Source organism: Gobio gobio (assembly GCF_949357685.1).
Source record: "Gobio gobio genome assembly, chromosome: 4".
In the NCBI taxonomy this organism is placed as follows: domain Eukaryota; kingdom Metazoa; phylum Chordata; class Actinopteri; order Cypriniformes; family Gobionidae; genus Gobio; species Gobio gobio.
Genome location: NC_137100.1, coordinates 65651864 through 65670067, shown reverse-complemented (window position 1 = coordinate 65670067; position 18204 = coordinate 65651864). Strand labels below are relative to the sequence as shown.

At 41.3% G+C, this 18204-nt stretch overlaps 1 long non-coding RNA gene across 1 annotated transcript; it reads left to right on the top strand.

Annotated features, from left to right (window-relative positions):
• The first annotated feature begins 11677 nt into the window (after nucleotides 1-11677).
• LOC307126010 lies at nucleotides 11678-12995 on the top strand. The gene is made up of 4 exons (XR_013816441.1): nucleotides 11678-11994; nucleotides 12098-12192; nucleotides 12282-12404; nucleotides 12488-12995. It is a non-coding gene; the product is annotated as an uncharacterized lncRNA (long non-coding RNA).
• Nucleotides 12996-18204: the final 5209 nt, after the last annotated feature.

Below are 18204 nucleotides of genomic sequence, written 5' to 3'. Positions count from 1 at the left end.
ATTGAGTGAATAAATCAATGACTCACTCATAAAGACTTCACTTGTTTCATTACTGGATTAATCAGGGTTTTTTAATGAATCTCTTGAATGAATGATTCAATGACTCACTCATAAAGACTTCACTTGTTTCATTACTGGATTAATCAGTGTTTTTGAATGAATCTCTTGAATGAATGATTCAATGACTCACTCATAAAGACTTCACTTGTTTCATTACTGGATTAATCAGTGTTTTTGAATGAATCTCTTGAATGAATGATTCAATGCTTACTTTGTGTTATGTTCAGCTTTGTTGGTAATCTTTGTGTGATATGTGCAAGATTATCAGAAAGGGATGATTCATATGCAGTGTATCTGTATTTTTTTTATTTTTACATGGATCAAAATATTGTTTTTATCATTTTTTACCTTTTAAAGACATCCTCACATCAGCTCATTAGCAGATTAATGCTATTATGTTTTTGCCCAGCCATGTTTGAGCCTGCAGTAAAGCATTAATCGCCCCTCCTCTTGTTGTCTGGCTTCTGTAATTTATTTTCATAGGCAGCACACAGGCAATCCTGCCCCGGCGCTCCGCTGCAGATTAAAATGTGACAAAAATGAACACCAGTCACATTGATCATGTGGACAGGGATGTTGGTGGGAGGGTTGGAGACACAATCCGGCGCTCCGGCGGGAGATTGATGCACAAGGCCATTGTGTGTCACTCTGGAGAATACACTCAACTGCTCTGCTTTTGTGGTTTTTCCCAGATGTTCCTTGCTGGCAATGTTTCTGTGTGTTGCTCTGTTTAAGACTCAAAAGAGAATGTCAAGAGGGCAGCTGTCTCTCTCTGAGCACAAATGACTGAAGCGCAGAGCTTTTAATATATTCACCTCAGTGGAACAAGTGTTGTGGTAAATGGCTTATGCAGGACTTATGAAATTATTTTTTCCTGTTCATCGTTTGATTGTCAGTTTTTTGCAGTGTTTGAGTCTTGAGGTCTAAGTTCTGTCTAAAGGACTACAACGCTGCAAAAAAACGTTGTGTAGTCTGTGCCGACTTATGCATGTGATATGGAGGTTTCATGATAATGACACGAAACCAAGCGTCACTCATTCCAGAGGAAAGCATAGGCTATATGGATGAATAGATGGATGGATGGATGGATAATAGATTTATAATGGATAGATGGATAGATAGATAGACAGAAATACAGATGGACAGATAGATAGATAGATAGATAGATAGATAGATAGATAGATAGATAGATAGATAGATAGATAGATAGATAGATAGATAGATAGATAGATAGATAGATAGATAGATAGATATAGATAGATAGATAGATAGATAGATAGATAGATAGATAGATAGATAGATAGATAGATGGATGGATGGATGGATGGATGGATGGATGGATGGATGGATGGATGGATGGATGGATGGATGGATGGATGGATGGATGGATGGATGGATGGATGGATGGATGGATGGATGTATATAGATGGATGGATGGATAATGGATGCATATAGATGGATGGATGGATGGATGGATAATGGATGTTTATAGATGGATGGATGGATGGATGGATGGATAGTGGATGGATGGATAATGCATGTATATAGATGGATGGATGGATAATGGATGCATATAGATGGATGGATGGATGGATAATGGATGTTTATAGATGGATGGATGGATGGATGGATGGATGGATGGATGGATGGAAGGATGGATAATGCATGTATATAGATGGATGGGTCGATGGATGGATGGATAGTGGATGTATATAGATGGATATAGATGGATATAGATGGATATAGATGGATGGATGGATGGATAATGAATGTATATAGATGGATGGATGGATGGATGGATGGATGGATGGATGGATGGATAGATGGATGGATAATAGATGTATAATGAATAGATGGATAGATGATGAATGGATGAATAGATAGACAGACAGACAGACAGACAGACAGACAGACAGACAGATAGACAGAAATACAGATGGACAGATAGATAGATAGATAGATAGATAGATAGATAGATAGATAGATAGATAGATAGATAGATAGATAGATAGATAGATAGATAGATAGATAGATAGATAGATAGATAGATAGATAGATAGATAGATAGATAGATAGATAGATAGAAAGATGATGGATGGATGGATGGACGGACAGATAGATAGGTAAACTGGTAATGCCCTGTGAGGATCAGCTCCAGTCATCTGCTCTCTCTCTCTCTCTCTCTCTCTCTCTCTCTCTCTCTCTCTCTCTCTCTCTCTCTCTCTCTCTCTCTCTCTCTCTCTCTCTCTCTCTCTCTCTCTCTCTCTCAGGATGTGTATCCGTCCACTGGGGAAAGGCGTTTAAAAGCACTTCAGAGAAAGAACTAAACAATGGATTTGCCCAAGAGTGCAAAGTCTGTGGCTTCAGATCTTCAGAGATTTTCTTTTGAGACATTAAGTAGAAAGTAAAGCAGACGGTTCAGATGTGATGGGCGGTGCCATGTTTAAAGAACCGAGTACAATGTAACATTGTTGCCTTGCATGCGATTGGCAGATGCCAGATTTAGAAGTGTTTCCAACCTTCAGTCCTGTATATCTGCTCATTAACATATTAGCACCTCCTGAGGAGCTCTGCAGATATTCATAGCCTCCCGCTAATGACTTTTCTGTAGATTGTCTCACGTCTTAATTACTTTGCTTTACCTGCTAGACAAGTCCTCTCCCTAAATCCCCTTTACATAACGCCAAAAGATTAGCCAAAATACGTTCCATATCTAATTAACCCTAATGCCCCCTCAGCGCTTTTCAACTCCCATTCTTGCTTTGCATTCAAGCCCCTATAAAGCCCCTTCCAAATTGTTTCCTTTTGCCATATCGATTCATTCAAATGGGGCGATTTAAAGGCCTGGAGATGCTTATGTGGGAGAATCCCCTAAAACTCTAATGACGGCCGACACGAGGACCAATGAGCATTAATGACTGTGGAGTCAACTGACAGCATCTGTGCACTCTTACAGGGTTAGTTCACCCCAAAAATGAAAATTCTGTCATTAATTACTTACCCTCATGTCGTTCGACACCCGTCAGACCTCCGTTCATCTTCAGAACACAAATGAAGATATTTTAGTGTAAATCTGATGGCTCTGAAAGGCCTCCATTGGCACAATGGCACGGTTCACTCTCAAGACCCTTAAAAGGTACTAAAGACGTCGTTACAAAGTCCATCTCACTACAGTGGCTCTAAAATAACTTTAAAAAGTGACGAGAATAGTTTTTGTGCAGAAAAAAACCCCTAAATAACGTCTTATATAGTGATGACGATTTCAAAACACGGCCTCATGAAGCTTTGAAGCGTTATGAATCAGTGAGTCGATTCAGCAGTTTGAAGCGTTATGAATCAGTGAGTCGATTCAGCGGTTTGAAGCGTTATGAATCAGTGAGTCGATTCAGCAGTTTGGATCGCCAAATTTCAGCAGTTTGGCGGTTTGACACGCGATCCGAATCATGATTCGACTCACTGATTCATAACGCTTCGAAGCTTCATGAGGCCGTGTTTTGAAATCGTCATCACTATATAAGTCGTTATTTAGGGTTTTTTTGTGCACAAAAACTATTCTCCCCGATTCATAAAGTTATTTTAGAACCACTGTAGTGAGATGGACTTTGTAACGACGTCTTTAGTGCCTTTTAAGGGTCTTGAGAGTGAACCGTGCCATTGTGCCTATGGAGGCCTTTCAGAGCCATCAGATTTACACTAAAATATCTTCATTTGTGTCTGAAGATGACCGGAGGTCTGACGGGTGTCCAACCACATGAGGGTAAGTAATTAATGACAGAATTTTCATTTTTGGGTGAACTAACCCTTTAAAGCTCTCAGCGGCCGGGAATCTCCAGACTCCAGAGCCATTAGCTTCGCTTTATCGGAGCGTCTCTCCACCCGAGTGGCTGGGCTTCCCGGGCCTCCGTAATGCTCACTCCAGGACTGGAGGAGGGGGGGGGGTGTTAAATAGAAGAGGGGAATAGTCCTGTCAGTGTCAGAGAAGTAAATGGAACAGAATAATGCCTGACTGACAGCGATTAATCATAGTAACTTGACTCTCGGTTTGCAAAATGTCATATTGTCTCTATTTGTGATAAGGTTTGCTGGGACGTGTGGCTGTGGATAAATCGAGTGACTTTTCCACCATCAAGTGAGAACTAAAGGTTCCTGATTTAGTTTCAGAGTCTCCTACAACAGGTTTACATGCATCAAAGGTCAAAAAACACTTTCATTTTCTCATAATATGCACATTACCAAAGCATTTTATGATTCTAAAACAAATTGATGGAGGAATCAGTCGCTTTAAATCCCGCCTCTCTGTGAGCCTGCTCTGCTCTGATTGGTCAGATGGCCCAGTCTGTTGTGATTGGTCTGCTTGGCTCTGATTGGTCAGATGGCCCAGTCTGTTGTGATTGGTCTGCTCTGCTCTGATTGGCCAGATGGCCCAGTCTGTTGTGATTGGTCTGCTTGGCTCTGATTGGTCAGATGGCCCAGTCTGTTGTGATTGGTCTGCTCTGCTCTGATTGGTCAGATGGCCCAGTCTGTTGTGATTGGTCTACTCTGCTCTGATTGGTCAGATGGCCCAGTCTGTTGGGATTGGTCTGCTCTGCTCTGATTGGTAAGATGGCCCAGTCTGTTGTGATTGGTCTGCTTGGCTCTGATTGGTCAGATGGCCCAGTCTGTTGTGATTGGTCTGCTTGGCTCTGATTGGTCAGATGGCCCAGTCTGTTGTGATTGGTCTGCTCTGCTCTGATTGGCCAGATGGCCCAGTCTGTTGTGATTGGTCTGCTTGGCTCTGATTGGTCAGATGGCCCAGTCTGTTGTGATTGGTCTGCTCTGCTCTGATTGGTCAGATGGCCCAGTCTGTTGTGATTGGTCTACTCTGCTCTGATTGGTCAGATGGCCCAGTCTGTTGGGATTGGTCTGCTCTGCTCTGATTGGTAAGATGGCCCAGTCTGTTGTGATTGGTCTGCTTGGCTCTGATTGGTCAGATGGCCCAGTCTGTTGTGATTGGTCTGCTTGGCTCTGATTGGTCAGATGGCCCAGTCTGTTGTGATTGGTCTGCTCTGCTCTGATTGGCCAGATGGCCCAGTCTGTTGTGATTGGTCTGCTCTGCTCTGATTGGTCAGATGGCCCAGTCTGTTGTGATTGGTCTGCTCTGCTCTGATTGGCCAGATGGCCCAGTCTGTTGTGATTGGTCTGCTCTGCTCTGATTGGTCAGATGGCCCAGTCTGTTGTGATTGGCCTACTCTGCTCTGATTGGTCAGATGGCCCAGTCTTTTGATTGGTCTGCTCTGCTCTGATTGGTCAGATGGCCCAGTCTTGTGATTGGTCTGCTCTGCTCTGATTGGTCAGATGGCCCAGTCTGTTGGGATTGGTCTACTCTGCTCTGATTGGTCAGATGGCCCAGTCTGCTGTGATTGGTCTACTCTGCTCTGATTGGTCAGATGGCCCAGTCTGCTGTGATTGGTCTACTCTGCTCTGATTGGTCAGATGACCCAGTCTGTTGTGATTGGTCTACTCTGCTCTGATTGGTCAGATGACCCAGTCTGTTGTGATTGGTCTACTCTGCTCTGATTGGTCAGATGACCCAGTCTGTTGTGATTGGTCTGCTCTGCTCTGATTGGTCATATGACCCAGTCTGTTGTGATTGGTCTGCTCTGCTCTGATTGGTCAGATGGCCCAGTCTGCTGTGATTGGTCTACTCTGCTCTGATTGGTCAGATGACCCAGTCTGTTGTGATTGGTCTGCTCTGCTCTGATTGGTCAGATGGCCCAGTCTGCTGTGATTGGTCTACTCTGCTCTGATTGGTCAGATGACCCAGTCTGTTGTGATTGGTCTACTCTGCTCTGATTGGTCAGATGGCCCAGTCTGCTGTGATTGGTCTACTCTGCTCTGATTGGTCAGATGACCCAGTCTGTTGTGATTGGTCTACTCTGCTCTGATTGGTCAGATGACCCAGTCTGTTGTGATTGGTCTGCTCTGCTCTGATTGGTCAGATGGCCCAGTGTGTTGCGATTGGCCTACTCTGCTCTGATTGGTCAGATGGCCCAGTCTTGTGATTGGTCTACTCTGCTCTGATTGGTCAGATGGCCCAGTCTGCTGTGATTGGTCTACTCTGCTCTGATTGGTCAGATGACCCAGTCTGTTGTGATTGGTGTACTCTGCTCTGATTGGTCAGATGACCCAGTCTGTTGTGATTGGTCTGCTCTGCTCTGATTGGTCAGATGGCCCAGTCTGTTGTGATTGGTCTGCTCTGCTCTGATTGGTCAGATGGCCCAGTCTTGTGATTGATCTGCTCTGCTCTGATTGGTCAGATGGCCCAGTCTGCTGTGATTGGTCTACTCTGCTCTGATTGGTCAGATGGCCCAGTCTGCTGTGATTGGTCTACTCTGCTCTGATTGGTCAGATGGCCCAGTCTGCTGTGATTGGTCTACTCTGCTCTGATTGGTCAGATGGCCCAGTCTGCTGTGATTGGTCTACTCTGCTCTGATTGGTCAGATGGCCCAGTCTGCTGTGATTGGTCTACTCTGCTCTGATTGGTCAGATGACCCAGTCTGTTGTGATTGGTCTACTCTGCTCTGATTGGTCAGATGACCCAGTCTGTTGTGATTGGTCTACTCTGCTCTGATTGGTCAGATGACCCAGTCTGTTGTGATTGGTCTGCTCTGCTCTGATTGGTCAGATGACCCAGTCTGTTGTGATTGGTCTGCTCTGCTCTGATTGGTCAGATGACCCAGTCTGTTGTGATTGGTCTACTCTGCTCTGATTGGTCAGATGACCCAGTCTGTTGTGATTGGTCTGCTCTGCTCTGATTGGTCAGATGGCTCAGTCTGCTGTGATTGGTCTACTCTGCTCTGATTGGTCAGATGACCCAGTCTGTTGTGATTGGTCTACTCTGCTCTGATTGGTCAGATGGCCCAGTCTGCTGTGATTGGTCTACTCTGCTCTGATTGGTCAGATGACCCAGTCTGTTGTGATTGGTCTACTCTGCTCTGATTGGTCAGATGACCCAGTCTGTTGTGATTGGTCTGCTCTGCTCTGATTGGTCAGATGGCCCAGTGTGTTGCGATTGGCCTACTCTGCTCTGATTGGTCAGATGGCCCAGTCTTGTGATTGGTCTACTCTGCTCTGATTGGCCAGATGGCCCAGTGTGTTGTGATTGGTGTACTCTGCTCTGATTGGTCAGATGGCCCAGTCTGTTGTGATTGGTCTGCTCTGCTCTGATTGGTCAGATGGCCCAGTCTGTTGTGATTGGTCTGCTCTGCTCTGATTGGTCAGATGGCCCAGTCTTGTGATTGATCTGCTCTGCTCTGATTGGTCAGATGGCCCAGTCTGCTGTGATTGGTGTACTCTGCTCTGATTGGTCAGATGGCCCAGTCTGTTGTGATTGGTCTGCTCTGCTCTGATTGGTCAGATGGCCCAGTCTGTTGTGATTGGTCTGCTCTGCTCTGATTGGTCAGATGGCCCAGTCTTGTGATTGATCTGCTCTGCTCTGATTGGTCAGATGGCCCAGTCTGCTGTGATTGGTCTACTCTGCTCTGATTGGTCAGATGGCCCAGTCTGCTGTGATTGGTCTACTCTGCTCTGATTGGTCAGATGACCCAGTCTGTTGTGATTGGTCTGCTCTGCTCTGATTGGTCAGATGGCCCAGTGTGTTGCGATTGGCCTACTCTGCTCTGATTGGTCAGATGGCCCAGTCTTGTGATTGGTCTACTCTGCTCTGATTGGTCAGATGGCCCAGTCTGCTGTGATTGGTCTACTCTGCTCTGATTGGTCAGATGACCCAGTCTGTTGTGATTGGTCTGCTCTGCTCTGATTGGTCAGATGGCCCAGTGTGTTGCGATTGGCCTACTCTGCTCTGATTGGTCAGATGGCCCAGTCTTGTGATTGGTCTACTCTGCTCTGATTGGTCAGATGGCCCAGTCTGCTGTGATTGGTCTACTCTGCTCTGATTGGTCAGATGGCTTCTGGCGCGCACCCGAGTGCGATTGCTGCTTTCACACCTGACCAAACGAACCGCACCAAAGGGGAAAACCAACTCTAGTGCGATTCAACCCAACTAAAGGAGGCGGGTGTGAAAGCACCCAAAGACACACATATGGAGTTTGCAATGTGATGCAAATCCCAAAATGTATTATTTTACAAATCTGTGTAAAAAAAGGCACTGTGGTAAAAGTGTTTTGAGATCATAACATAATATTTTGCATTATAATTAGTGTGAAAAGGAATAAATGTTGGTGTTTTACTGCCACTCGTGTTCTGCAGTGAATTGTTTGCATAGGAAGGTTTTGGGAGTCAAGTTCCTGTCAAGATGTGAAGGGATGCTGTTTTCAAAAAGAAGGTCGGACTTGGATTGAGACTTGCCCCTGTTAAACCCTCACTGGCTTATACTTACAGATTCTCATTGAAGAAGGAACTGCAAACTTGAGCTTTGGTTTAGTGATTTCCCCTTTGTATACTTTCCTCTCTGTGGCTCCTGTGAGACTGACTAAGCATATGTGACAGACCTTCTCTTTTTTTTCTTCCATGGGACGTCCAACAGCTGTTGGATGTCTGAGCCTGGCAGAGTTTTGTGAGATGAGGACTTTGGCGATGGTTTAGCTATCAGATGAGAGTCCAACTCACTGACTTCTTGAATTGTCTCCCAGGCTGCCATGTTTCTATACTGTGAATGTTTAGCCGGAAGCAATGGCAGACATTTAAAGTAAAAAAAAAGGGAAGCATTTCCCTCTGCCATTGTTACTAGCAGAGAGAAAATGCTCAGGGAAATCTGCGAGGATGTAAGAAGATTGCGGTGTCAGTCATGGGATGTCATTCACCAAGTGAAAAACACACTGTAATTTAAGGGTAACATTAAGGCTCCTTGAGGTCACATTTCACCAAAACGATCCCAACATTATCTGCTTTTCGCCATCGGATGCCTGACACTGCATGAAAAGTGGGATTTTCGTCAGTATGTGACACTGTAGATTGCCGTGAAACTTCAGGTTTACGACTGTGCACGGCAATTTGCAGGCAACACCGAAAACTGCCGTAAATTGTCTGAAATTGACGTGGGCCTTGCTTGGCAGTTGTCCCCCCATGACCCCCCCTCCCCTTAATTCTAGGGGAGGCTTTATCATGTAAATGAAGATGCTGTGAGCTACACAAATGCAAATCAGAGTAGCAGCAGGGGGAGTTTTATCTAGGTTCTGAATTTTTTTGACTAAAACAAGTTTAAAGTTTAAGTTAAAATGTTAACTTAAATTTAAGTTAAATGTACTCGTTTTAGTTCACATTACTAAATTTTTAGGGCAACCAGTTTGCTCCAATTTTTTAAGTAGATTCAACTTGTCCGGGCTCACAGTGTAGATTAATTACTCTGTATGTCATTAGCAATAACCAATGTTATGTAAAAAAAATAAAAAAATACAGGACAGCAGTTCATGTCTTCAACCTTTAGAGAGGTTATGTGATGCAACAAGACAATGAACCAAAGCACACAAATAAATCAAGTAAAGCATACAGTTTACATACCAACATTAATTTGTCCACCCTGCACTGTGAATGATTTTTTAAATGGCTATTAATCATAAATGTGAAAAGTACAAGTTTGTTTGTTTATAGTTAAGTCAGATTGTGTTTTTCTGTAATTGTCATTTAAATTGAGCTCACACCACATTTTATGAATTATCAATGCAGATTTTCAAGAGGTGGTTTCCTGGACAGGGTTTAAATTATGCCAAGAGTAGGCCTTAATCTAGTTAATTTTGAGTTAAAAAATTGTTGCCTGGAACAAAGATTAAGCACAGATTACTAACACCTGGACTATGAGTCCTGAACTAAAATAAACTGGATTCATTTACAGCTTTATCTAATTGCTTACACACAATTTCTGAAAATATGGCTCCATTTCTTGTAACTCTACACACAAAACATCAGACATCTCTTGCAAAAGCAACACTTTGTGCAAAACTATTTTAACTATTTCCAAAAATGTTGTTTTTGCATATATCTAACTACACACAATGCACAACTGAGGAATTTACAGTTGAACTGAAATCAACTGAACTGAATCAACACTGAAGTCACTTGAGCTGAATATTGACACTATATTGGCTTGTTAGAGCCGGTTTACAGCAGAATTTGTTTTGAACTTGTTACTGAAGCTGCTATGAAACAATATATTTTGTTGTATGCATATTCTTTCTTTCTCAAACCTTAGTTTTGATTTCTAAGTGATCAATTTATGTATGTGTTTTCACACATGATCATTGGCTGTATGGGTCCTCAGTAAATGAATGTGGCATTTAAATGGCAAAAGTTATTCTTGTCTCTATAACTTATGGCTTCCTAAAGACACGTTTATGGGTAAATAAAATATTAATAATATAAATAAAATGAATATCAAAACATATTTTAAATATAATGAAGTCATTTTATTATAGCACTCATCAGATGTTCCTGGAAACAAAACAGAGACAGAACAGTATAAACAAACTATACAACAAACTAAACACCAAATTACAAAAACATTATTATGTGAAAGTGAATAAAGTTGTGTGTGTTTTCAGTTATAAATATGTGCTGTGTAAATTAGCCTATACTTTTAGAAATTATATATAGCCTAACTTTAAAAAACAAACAATAACCCATATAGATAAATTATAATAATTGTATAATATTAAGCATTTACTTAATATACATTGTAACATTAGGCTACTTTACTCTAGCACAGTAGTCAGTTAAGCAATTAATTAATATCTTATATTAATCTGTATGTAGCCTAAGCTACATCTAAAGGTAAGTCTGCTTTAAAAAAAAATATTACACTTCGACATGTACAGAATGTGCGCGTTAAGAAACACGTTCAAATGTGTCTTCTTAACATGTTAAAACTGTGCGTCGACTGTGCGTGTATGCCTGTTACACGACCAGAATGTGCGTGTCTACACCATGGGTCTACACCATAGACTGTAAAAAAATATGGACGACGCGACTCCATTGACTTCCGCTGACCAAAGTTGAAGCTTTCATAGGCCCGCTCACGGCGCTGACATCTTGGGACCGAGTCTGCGCAGTAGCGATCTCGGGACCGGAGTTGCGCAGTAGAGAACAGGAAGTAGAGGCGCGATTATCAAAAGCCCGCCCACACTCTCACAGATGCAGAATAATTAATTATGTTGGTGTGAAATAAACAGTTATGGAAGTGTAGAAATGAAAGCTAAAGCTCCAATCTCCTCACAAAAATCCAGAAAAAAGTCCGTTAGTGCCTCAGTGACAAGTTCATTCAGAGAAGCCGTCAATCTCAGCTGTCAATCATGACGTCACACCCCCGTTTTTATAGCATCAAATAACTCACTAAAACTAAACTTATTTAAAAAACGAACACTTGAAATGAAATTATTGTAATAAAAACTGCCTAAAATGACAGAAACCATCTTTAGGAAACAATTATTTGAAGTGTAATTAAATAGTTTAGTGTGTCTCGCGCCCATTGAAATACATGGAGAGGCGGGGTTTAGGAGCTATACTGGGACCGGCCACCGGGGGGCGATCGAGGCGCGAAAGCTTCAATTTCTGACTGGAGCACTACAGGCTTGGTCTACACATACAGAAGACACACGTAAAAAATTGCTGCGTTGAAGCGGAAAACAGGGCGTGTTGAAGGTTGAAACGATTATAAGTCACGCGTTTCGTATAAAGAGATTTGGCCCCGGGCGCGTTCCTTATTATAGCCCTAGTCCAATGAGGTGCGAGGTCGAGGTCATGGCCATGACGCGTAGAAGACGAGCTTTAAACTTTTTTTTATGTTTTTTGCTGCTTTCCTTTTTCGTGATCAACAATGACAGGACACCGTCTTCAACTCAATCTCTGCATGGACGCGACGAACTTTTTGGACTCATTTTCAGGAGGCTGTCTTCGTCTTCATAACTCTGAGGCAAACTGCAGTCGCTATGAACCAGAGCATGGGTATGTAACGTTACGATTTAAAGAATATGCTTTTATTCAGCTGTATAAGGAAATGGATGCGTTAATAGATCCGAGCTTAAAACTGCACATTTTGTTTACACAGACTATCCTCGCCTCATAACGAAGCTGTGAGCTCTTATCTACTTGGAGAGATTTCCGCGAGTCCAGATTTAACCGCTGATCATGACGACATTGTGTGTAAGTAACTTCTAATGTGTTTCTCATTCCTTGTTTAATTTTAACGTGACTGTTTTTATTAATACCAGTCTCATGTAATTGTTTTCCAGCTGCCTGTAAGACGTATTATGAATCGACACGCTGGAGCTTCAGATACAAACAACCTGAACTTAACGTTACATAGCAGGCGGAAACTGCGAAGTTTAGCTCGGAGTCGATCAAGAAGAAAAAGGGTAAGATTTATTATATTAGATCCGTTTTTTGTCAATGTGAGTATTTTTCAGGTTGCTTATTGTCTTTATGGATTGTATTACAGTTGCTGGAAGCGAGAGAGTGCTGGATGAGGATGAGGTGGACGTTTGGAAGTCCGCGACCATTGAACTCATGTTTGACGAGGAAGACGGCTTTGTTGACGGGGTGTCTGGATGGATTGTGCGGCCACCGCGCTCTCGCAGCCTGGAGCACGCCGAACTCTACATTACATTACGAGACATTACTGCTGCACTGTACATAGTTGTGTGTTTAACAATAAAGCTCTTTCTTTAAGTAAACCGCTGTGTTTTATAAATGAAGCCCTTTCTCTTGAATGAACAGCTGTATGCTTATAAATGAAGCCCCTTGTTTGAATAAACGGCACGGTCCGTATAATTTTCCCATATATTCCTTGATGGTATGAATACATCATAGCACAATAACATTAATATGAAACAAATTATTACAACATAAATTATATATTTATTATTATTATTGGGGTTTACATTTATAATGAGCCAGGGGGACCAATAATGATTGGTTTGCAGTGATCTGCCAACCAATCACGAGGGATTTTTCTTTTTTAAATGTAGTGGCTTCAGCCAATAGTGAGTGAGTAAATTCAAGTCTGGCCGTTGACTCTCTGGTTTCGCTGCTATTCATATGCAAATTAGAGGCGTCGCACCTCCGCGCGGTCTCTCAGCGGGGGGCTCTCCACCTACGTCATGGTTCGTTTACGACAATTTGTGGCACAGACAAACGCGACGTTCGCTGCCTCTAAATTGTCGAAAACTGCCGAAAATTAGGGAGATTTCCAGGAGTATACAGGCGTTTACGGGGTCGAAAATCCCACTTTTCATGCAGTGTGACTAAACAATTCAGTGCCGGATTGACCTCTTGCGTTATTGCTACACATAACAGGCCCAGCACAGTAATTACAGTCCATCTCCAAATGTCAGCGAGAAGGGCAGAGCTCAGCGAGGCTTTACTGTTAACTATTTCTCTCTCTTACAAGAGCTTATTTAAAGAAATGTGCCACAAGGTGTGAGCGAGCGCATTGCGACTTCACCCACCAGTGCTAATTTACCACTGTAATGAGCATGCAGTGATGCATGATTATCAGGCAATTATATTTGGTTACCATGCAAACAGGGTGCATCATGGGACATCATTAAAGACAGAGAAAAACAGCATCACAGAAATAGAGCTCTGTTTTCCAAATGGCAGCCATTACCGTAACACCGGCCCGTTTGTTTCCGATTTCCATGAATATTAAAAGGCACTCGGTTCTTATGCCTGCGGTGTCATCTAGCATGACAGATTGAGATCCGATTGTGTTTCCAGTCAAAAACAAATGATGATTAGCATCAGATGAAATTTTTGGGGTGTGAGTAAGAGCTGATTTAATTGTACAGATTTATCCAAGCTCTGCGAGAAATATATGGTCGATGACCAATGATCAGCCACATTCCCTCCAGACACTCGTGCGGATCCACGTTGATAGACGGCCATGCAGCATTTAACACCACTGTGGTATTGGTACTTAAAGCTACACTGTGTCTATTCTTAGCTAAAAACACTTAGTTCTTTCAAAAATATATGTGCTCATTAATGTATATTTACTTCTTTCAAAGTAAAGTATTCTCGTAAGTTTATAATATGCCATTGAAAATACATACGTGTAAGGGGTTCGAATGCCGGTCGCCATGTTGCTCCTCCATCTTGAAAGTACATTAGCCAAAGAGGGACATCCCCGTAAATTCAAGCTTCGCCTTTGGCGTTTTAACACTCGATGGCAATGTGTCGAATGTGGACGAGGTCGAGCTGGAAGCCATGTTAATCTTGGACTAAATCGGCCACCGTAGGAGTTAAAACGAAATTGGAATTGAGAGGAACAGAAACTAATATTCTCTGGATGGTCATATACCTTTTAACCGCTAGATGGGGGAAAATATCACACAGTGTAGCTTTAAAGTAGTCAAGTCATCTTCATCTATATAGCGCATTTTACTATAGGAACTTAAAGGGTTAGTTCACCCAAAAATGAAAATTCTGTCATTAATTACTTACCCTCATGTCGTTCGACACTTGTCAGACCTCCGTTCATCTTCGGAACACAAATGAAGATATTTTAGTTGAAATCTGATGCTCTGAAAGGCCTCCATTGGCTCAATGGTACTCTACACTCTCAAGACCCTTAAAAGACACTAAAGACGTCGTTACAAAGTCCATCTCACTACAGTGGTTCTAAAATAACTTTATGAATCGGCGAGAATAGTTTTTGTGCGCAAAAAAACCCTAAATAACGACTTATATAGTGATGACGATTTCAAAACACGGCATCATGAAGCTTTCAAGCGTTATGAATCAGTGAGTCGAATCATGATTCGGATCGCGTGTCAAACCGCCAAACTGCTGAAATTTGGCGATCCAAACTGCTGAATCGACTCACTGATTCATAACGCTTCAAAGCTTCATGATGCCGTGTTTTGAAATCGTCATCACTATGTAAGTCGTTATTTAGGGTTTTTTGCGCACAAAAACTATTCTCGCCGATTCATAAAGTTATTTTAGAACCACTGTAGTGAGATGGACTTTGTAACGACGTCTTTAGTACCTTTTAAGGGTCTTGAGAGTGTAGAGTACCATTGAGCCAATGGAGGACTTTCAGAGGCATCAGATTTCAACTAAAATATCTTAATTTCTGTTCCGAAGATGACGGGTGTCGAACGACATGAGGGTAAGTAATTAATGACAGAATTTTCATTTTTGGGTGAACTAACCCTTTAATGCAACAAAGATTGTTTTGGCTGTACAGCAGCTCTAGAAGAAAGTCCGACTTATAAGGATAGTTCACCCAAAAATGAAATTTCTGTCATCATTTACTCACCCTCACATTGTTCCAAACCTGTATGAGTTTCTTTGTTCTGCTGAACACAAAAGAAGATATTTAGAAGAATGTTTGTAACCAAGCAGATAGAGCAACCATTTACTACCATAGTAGGGGAAAAATACTGTGCTCCCTCAATTTACATCATAAAAATGACACAATGATCATGATGATAATAATGTTACAAGTCTCAATTTAAAACAAGGAACATTTATTGAACTAAACAAAAACCTATATTGAAATATACTGAAAATAAATATTTAAGCATAATTAAAATTCTGAAAATATTTATTTAAGCATAAATAAAATTCTGAAAATAAATTCTGAAAATAAATATTTAAGCAAAATTAAAATTCCGAAAATAAATATTTAAGCATAATTAAAATTCTGAAAATAAATATTTAAGCATAATTAAAATTCTGAAAATAAATATTTAAGCATAAATACAATTCTGAAAATAAATTCTGAAAATAAATATTTAAGCATAATTCAAATTCTGAAAATAAATATTTAAGCATAAATAAAATTCTGAAAATTACTTCTGAAAATAAATATGTAAGCATAATTAAAATTCCAAAAATAAGTATTTAAGCATAATTAAAATTCTGAAAATAAATTCTGAAAATACATTTTTAAGCATAAATAAAATAATTACACTATTGCACACAGTAGCAACAAGCAATCAGCATAATAAAGTGCACACTGACTGTACTATACTGATTTTTAAAACAACCTAGTAATTTAATGCTTAGGTGCACTTAAAGGGATAGTTCACCGAAAAATGAAAATTAGCCCATAATTTACTCACCCTCAAGTCATCCGAGGTGTGTATGACATTCTTCTTTCAGACGAATAAAATCTGAGATATATTACAAAAGTCCAGGCTAATCCAAGCATTAGAATTTGATTTATAGTTGCTCTGTTTTTGAAGTCCATAAAAACTGCATCTGTCCGTCATATAACTGCTCCACGCGGCTCCAGGGTGTTAATAAAGGCCTTCTGAAGCGAATCGATGCACTTGTGTAAGAAAAATATCCATATTTAAAACTTTATCAAGAAAACTTTCGGCAGACCGCCTTCCGTGGAAAAGTGTTGAATGTTGAAAGTGAAACTCGAAATGCGCGAGCGGACCTGGTCGTGTTAGTCTTCCGATCGGCTGAGGACCTTTCAACACTTTTTCCATAAATTGAACAGGGAAGGCGGTCGGCCGAAAGTTTTCTTGATAAAGTTTTAAATATGGATATTTTTCTTACACAAACACATCGATTCGCTTCAGAAGCGCTGACTTTGTATGTTTAATTGTTTGCTTTGATTTCTTGAAGAGCTTCTTATACCTTTTACTTTTACTTTTATAATGGCTATTATTGATCATACATAAACTGACATTTAATGTTTTATGTCATATTTAACTGTATTACAGTGATAATCATATATGCACACTTCTCTGAACCACATATTAATATGTTTAATATTGTTTTAAATGTAAACGAAAAGAGGCGGGGTTGTGTTTTATGACACATTTCGTTTTATTGTAAACCTTAAATATACATAGAGAGATAACCGGCACCGTCTCCACTTTCAGGTCTTGCTACTCGCTTGTCATTGGTCAGCTGTCAAGAAGGCGCTTGATGTAACTTTTTTCAACTTTAAAAGACGCGCTGAGCTGCAGAAAAAGACGTCGGTGTTGGCGTTTGCGTACTTTTTTGAAAACATGGTTTACTCCATAGGATTATAATGTAAAACAGACGCTGGCAGTTTCAAAGAAGACGTCAAGTGTCATTGTCATTGAGAGCACATGTCGTAATTTAGATACATTTTTAAGATGGGAGAATGCAGTTTTACAGATGCTAGAAAAGTGGCTTTCAAATGAAAGATTGGTATCAAAGAGCACACCCAGGTTCTCCAGGCAGCCATGTAGGAAATTACTAGTCATCCATTTTTTTTTATATCAGCCATGCATTCTGTTAATCTTGTGAATTGGTAAGTTTCGTCAGGGCGCAAAGAAATACAGAGCTGAGTATCATCAGCGTAACATTGAAAACTAACACCATACTTCCGAATGATAGGGTAGCATGTACACAAAGAAACGCGATGCTAACACTAGCTAGAGAACAACCGAATGCCTCTTTAAATGTGACATCATTGTATAGCATCCAGGAATCTCTAGACCCCTGTTTGTAATCGGGAATATCCTATACCCGGAAATCTCTGTGCCATTCATGTGACTCATGAATCTTCATTACGGCAGAGCATCTCCATGTATCCCAGTGGTGATGCTTCTTTTTTTCTAGTTTATTGTTACCGTAAACTTGATTACATTAAGGATAATGGAATTAAATTACCGTTAAATAACTATGAACCTGATTCTGTGGTAGTGAACTCGAGCCTTTAACGCTCACTCTCCCTCTGTATTGTCCAGTGTGTGTAATGAGGTCACATCTGTTTGGACTGATGTCCGTGTCTCGGGGGTGTTGTGCGTTTCGGACGACTCTCACTAACTCTTCACTAATACCCGGCCGTAAGTCCAAGGGACAGCCGAATTGCCGGACAAATCTTCCCTATGTGCAACGTCAGAGCCAAGAGGGGGGCAGACAGAGAGATAGAGAGATCGAGGGGCGGAGGGGAGGGTGGACAGATCGACTGGACATATTGTGCTCTGTGTGTGTTGGGAGGGGGTGGACACACAGCTTGAGTCAGTACCAAAGGCCACAGTCACACCCGCATGGAGGATTCTTACTCAATTTTCTTAGGCTAAATGTAATCAGGTCAGAGGGACGAGCTGGAATCCAGAGTGTATGCAGACATATTCATATGAGTTTAAGATTGGGTCTACATGCCTTTTACATTTTCATATTTTTTTAGTGCGCAATAAGATCTGCAATGTTCCAAAG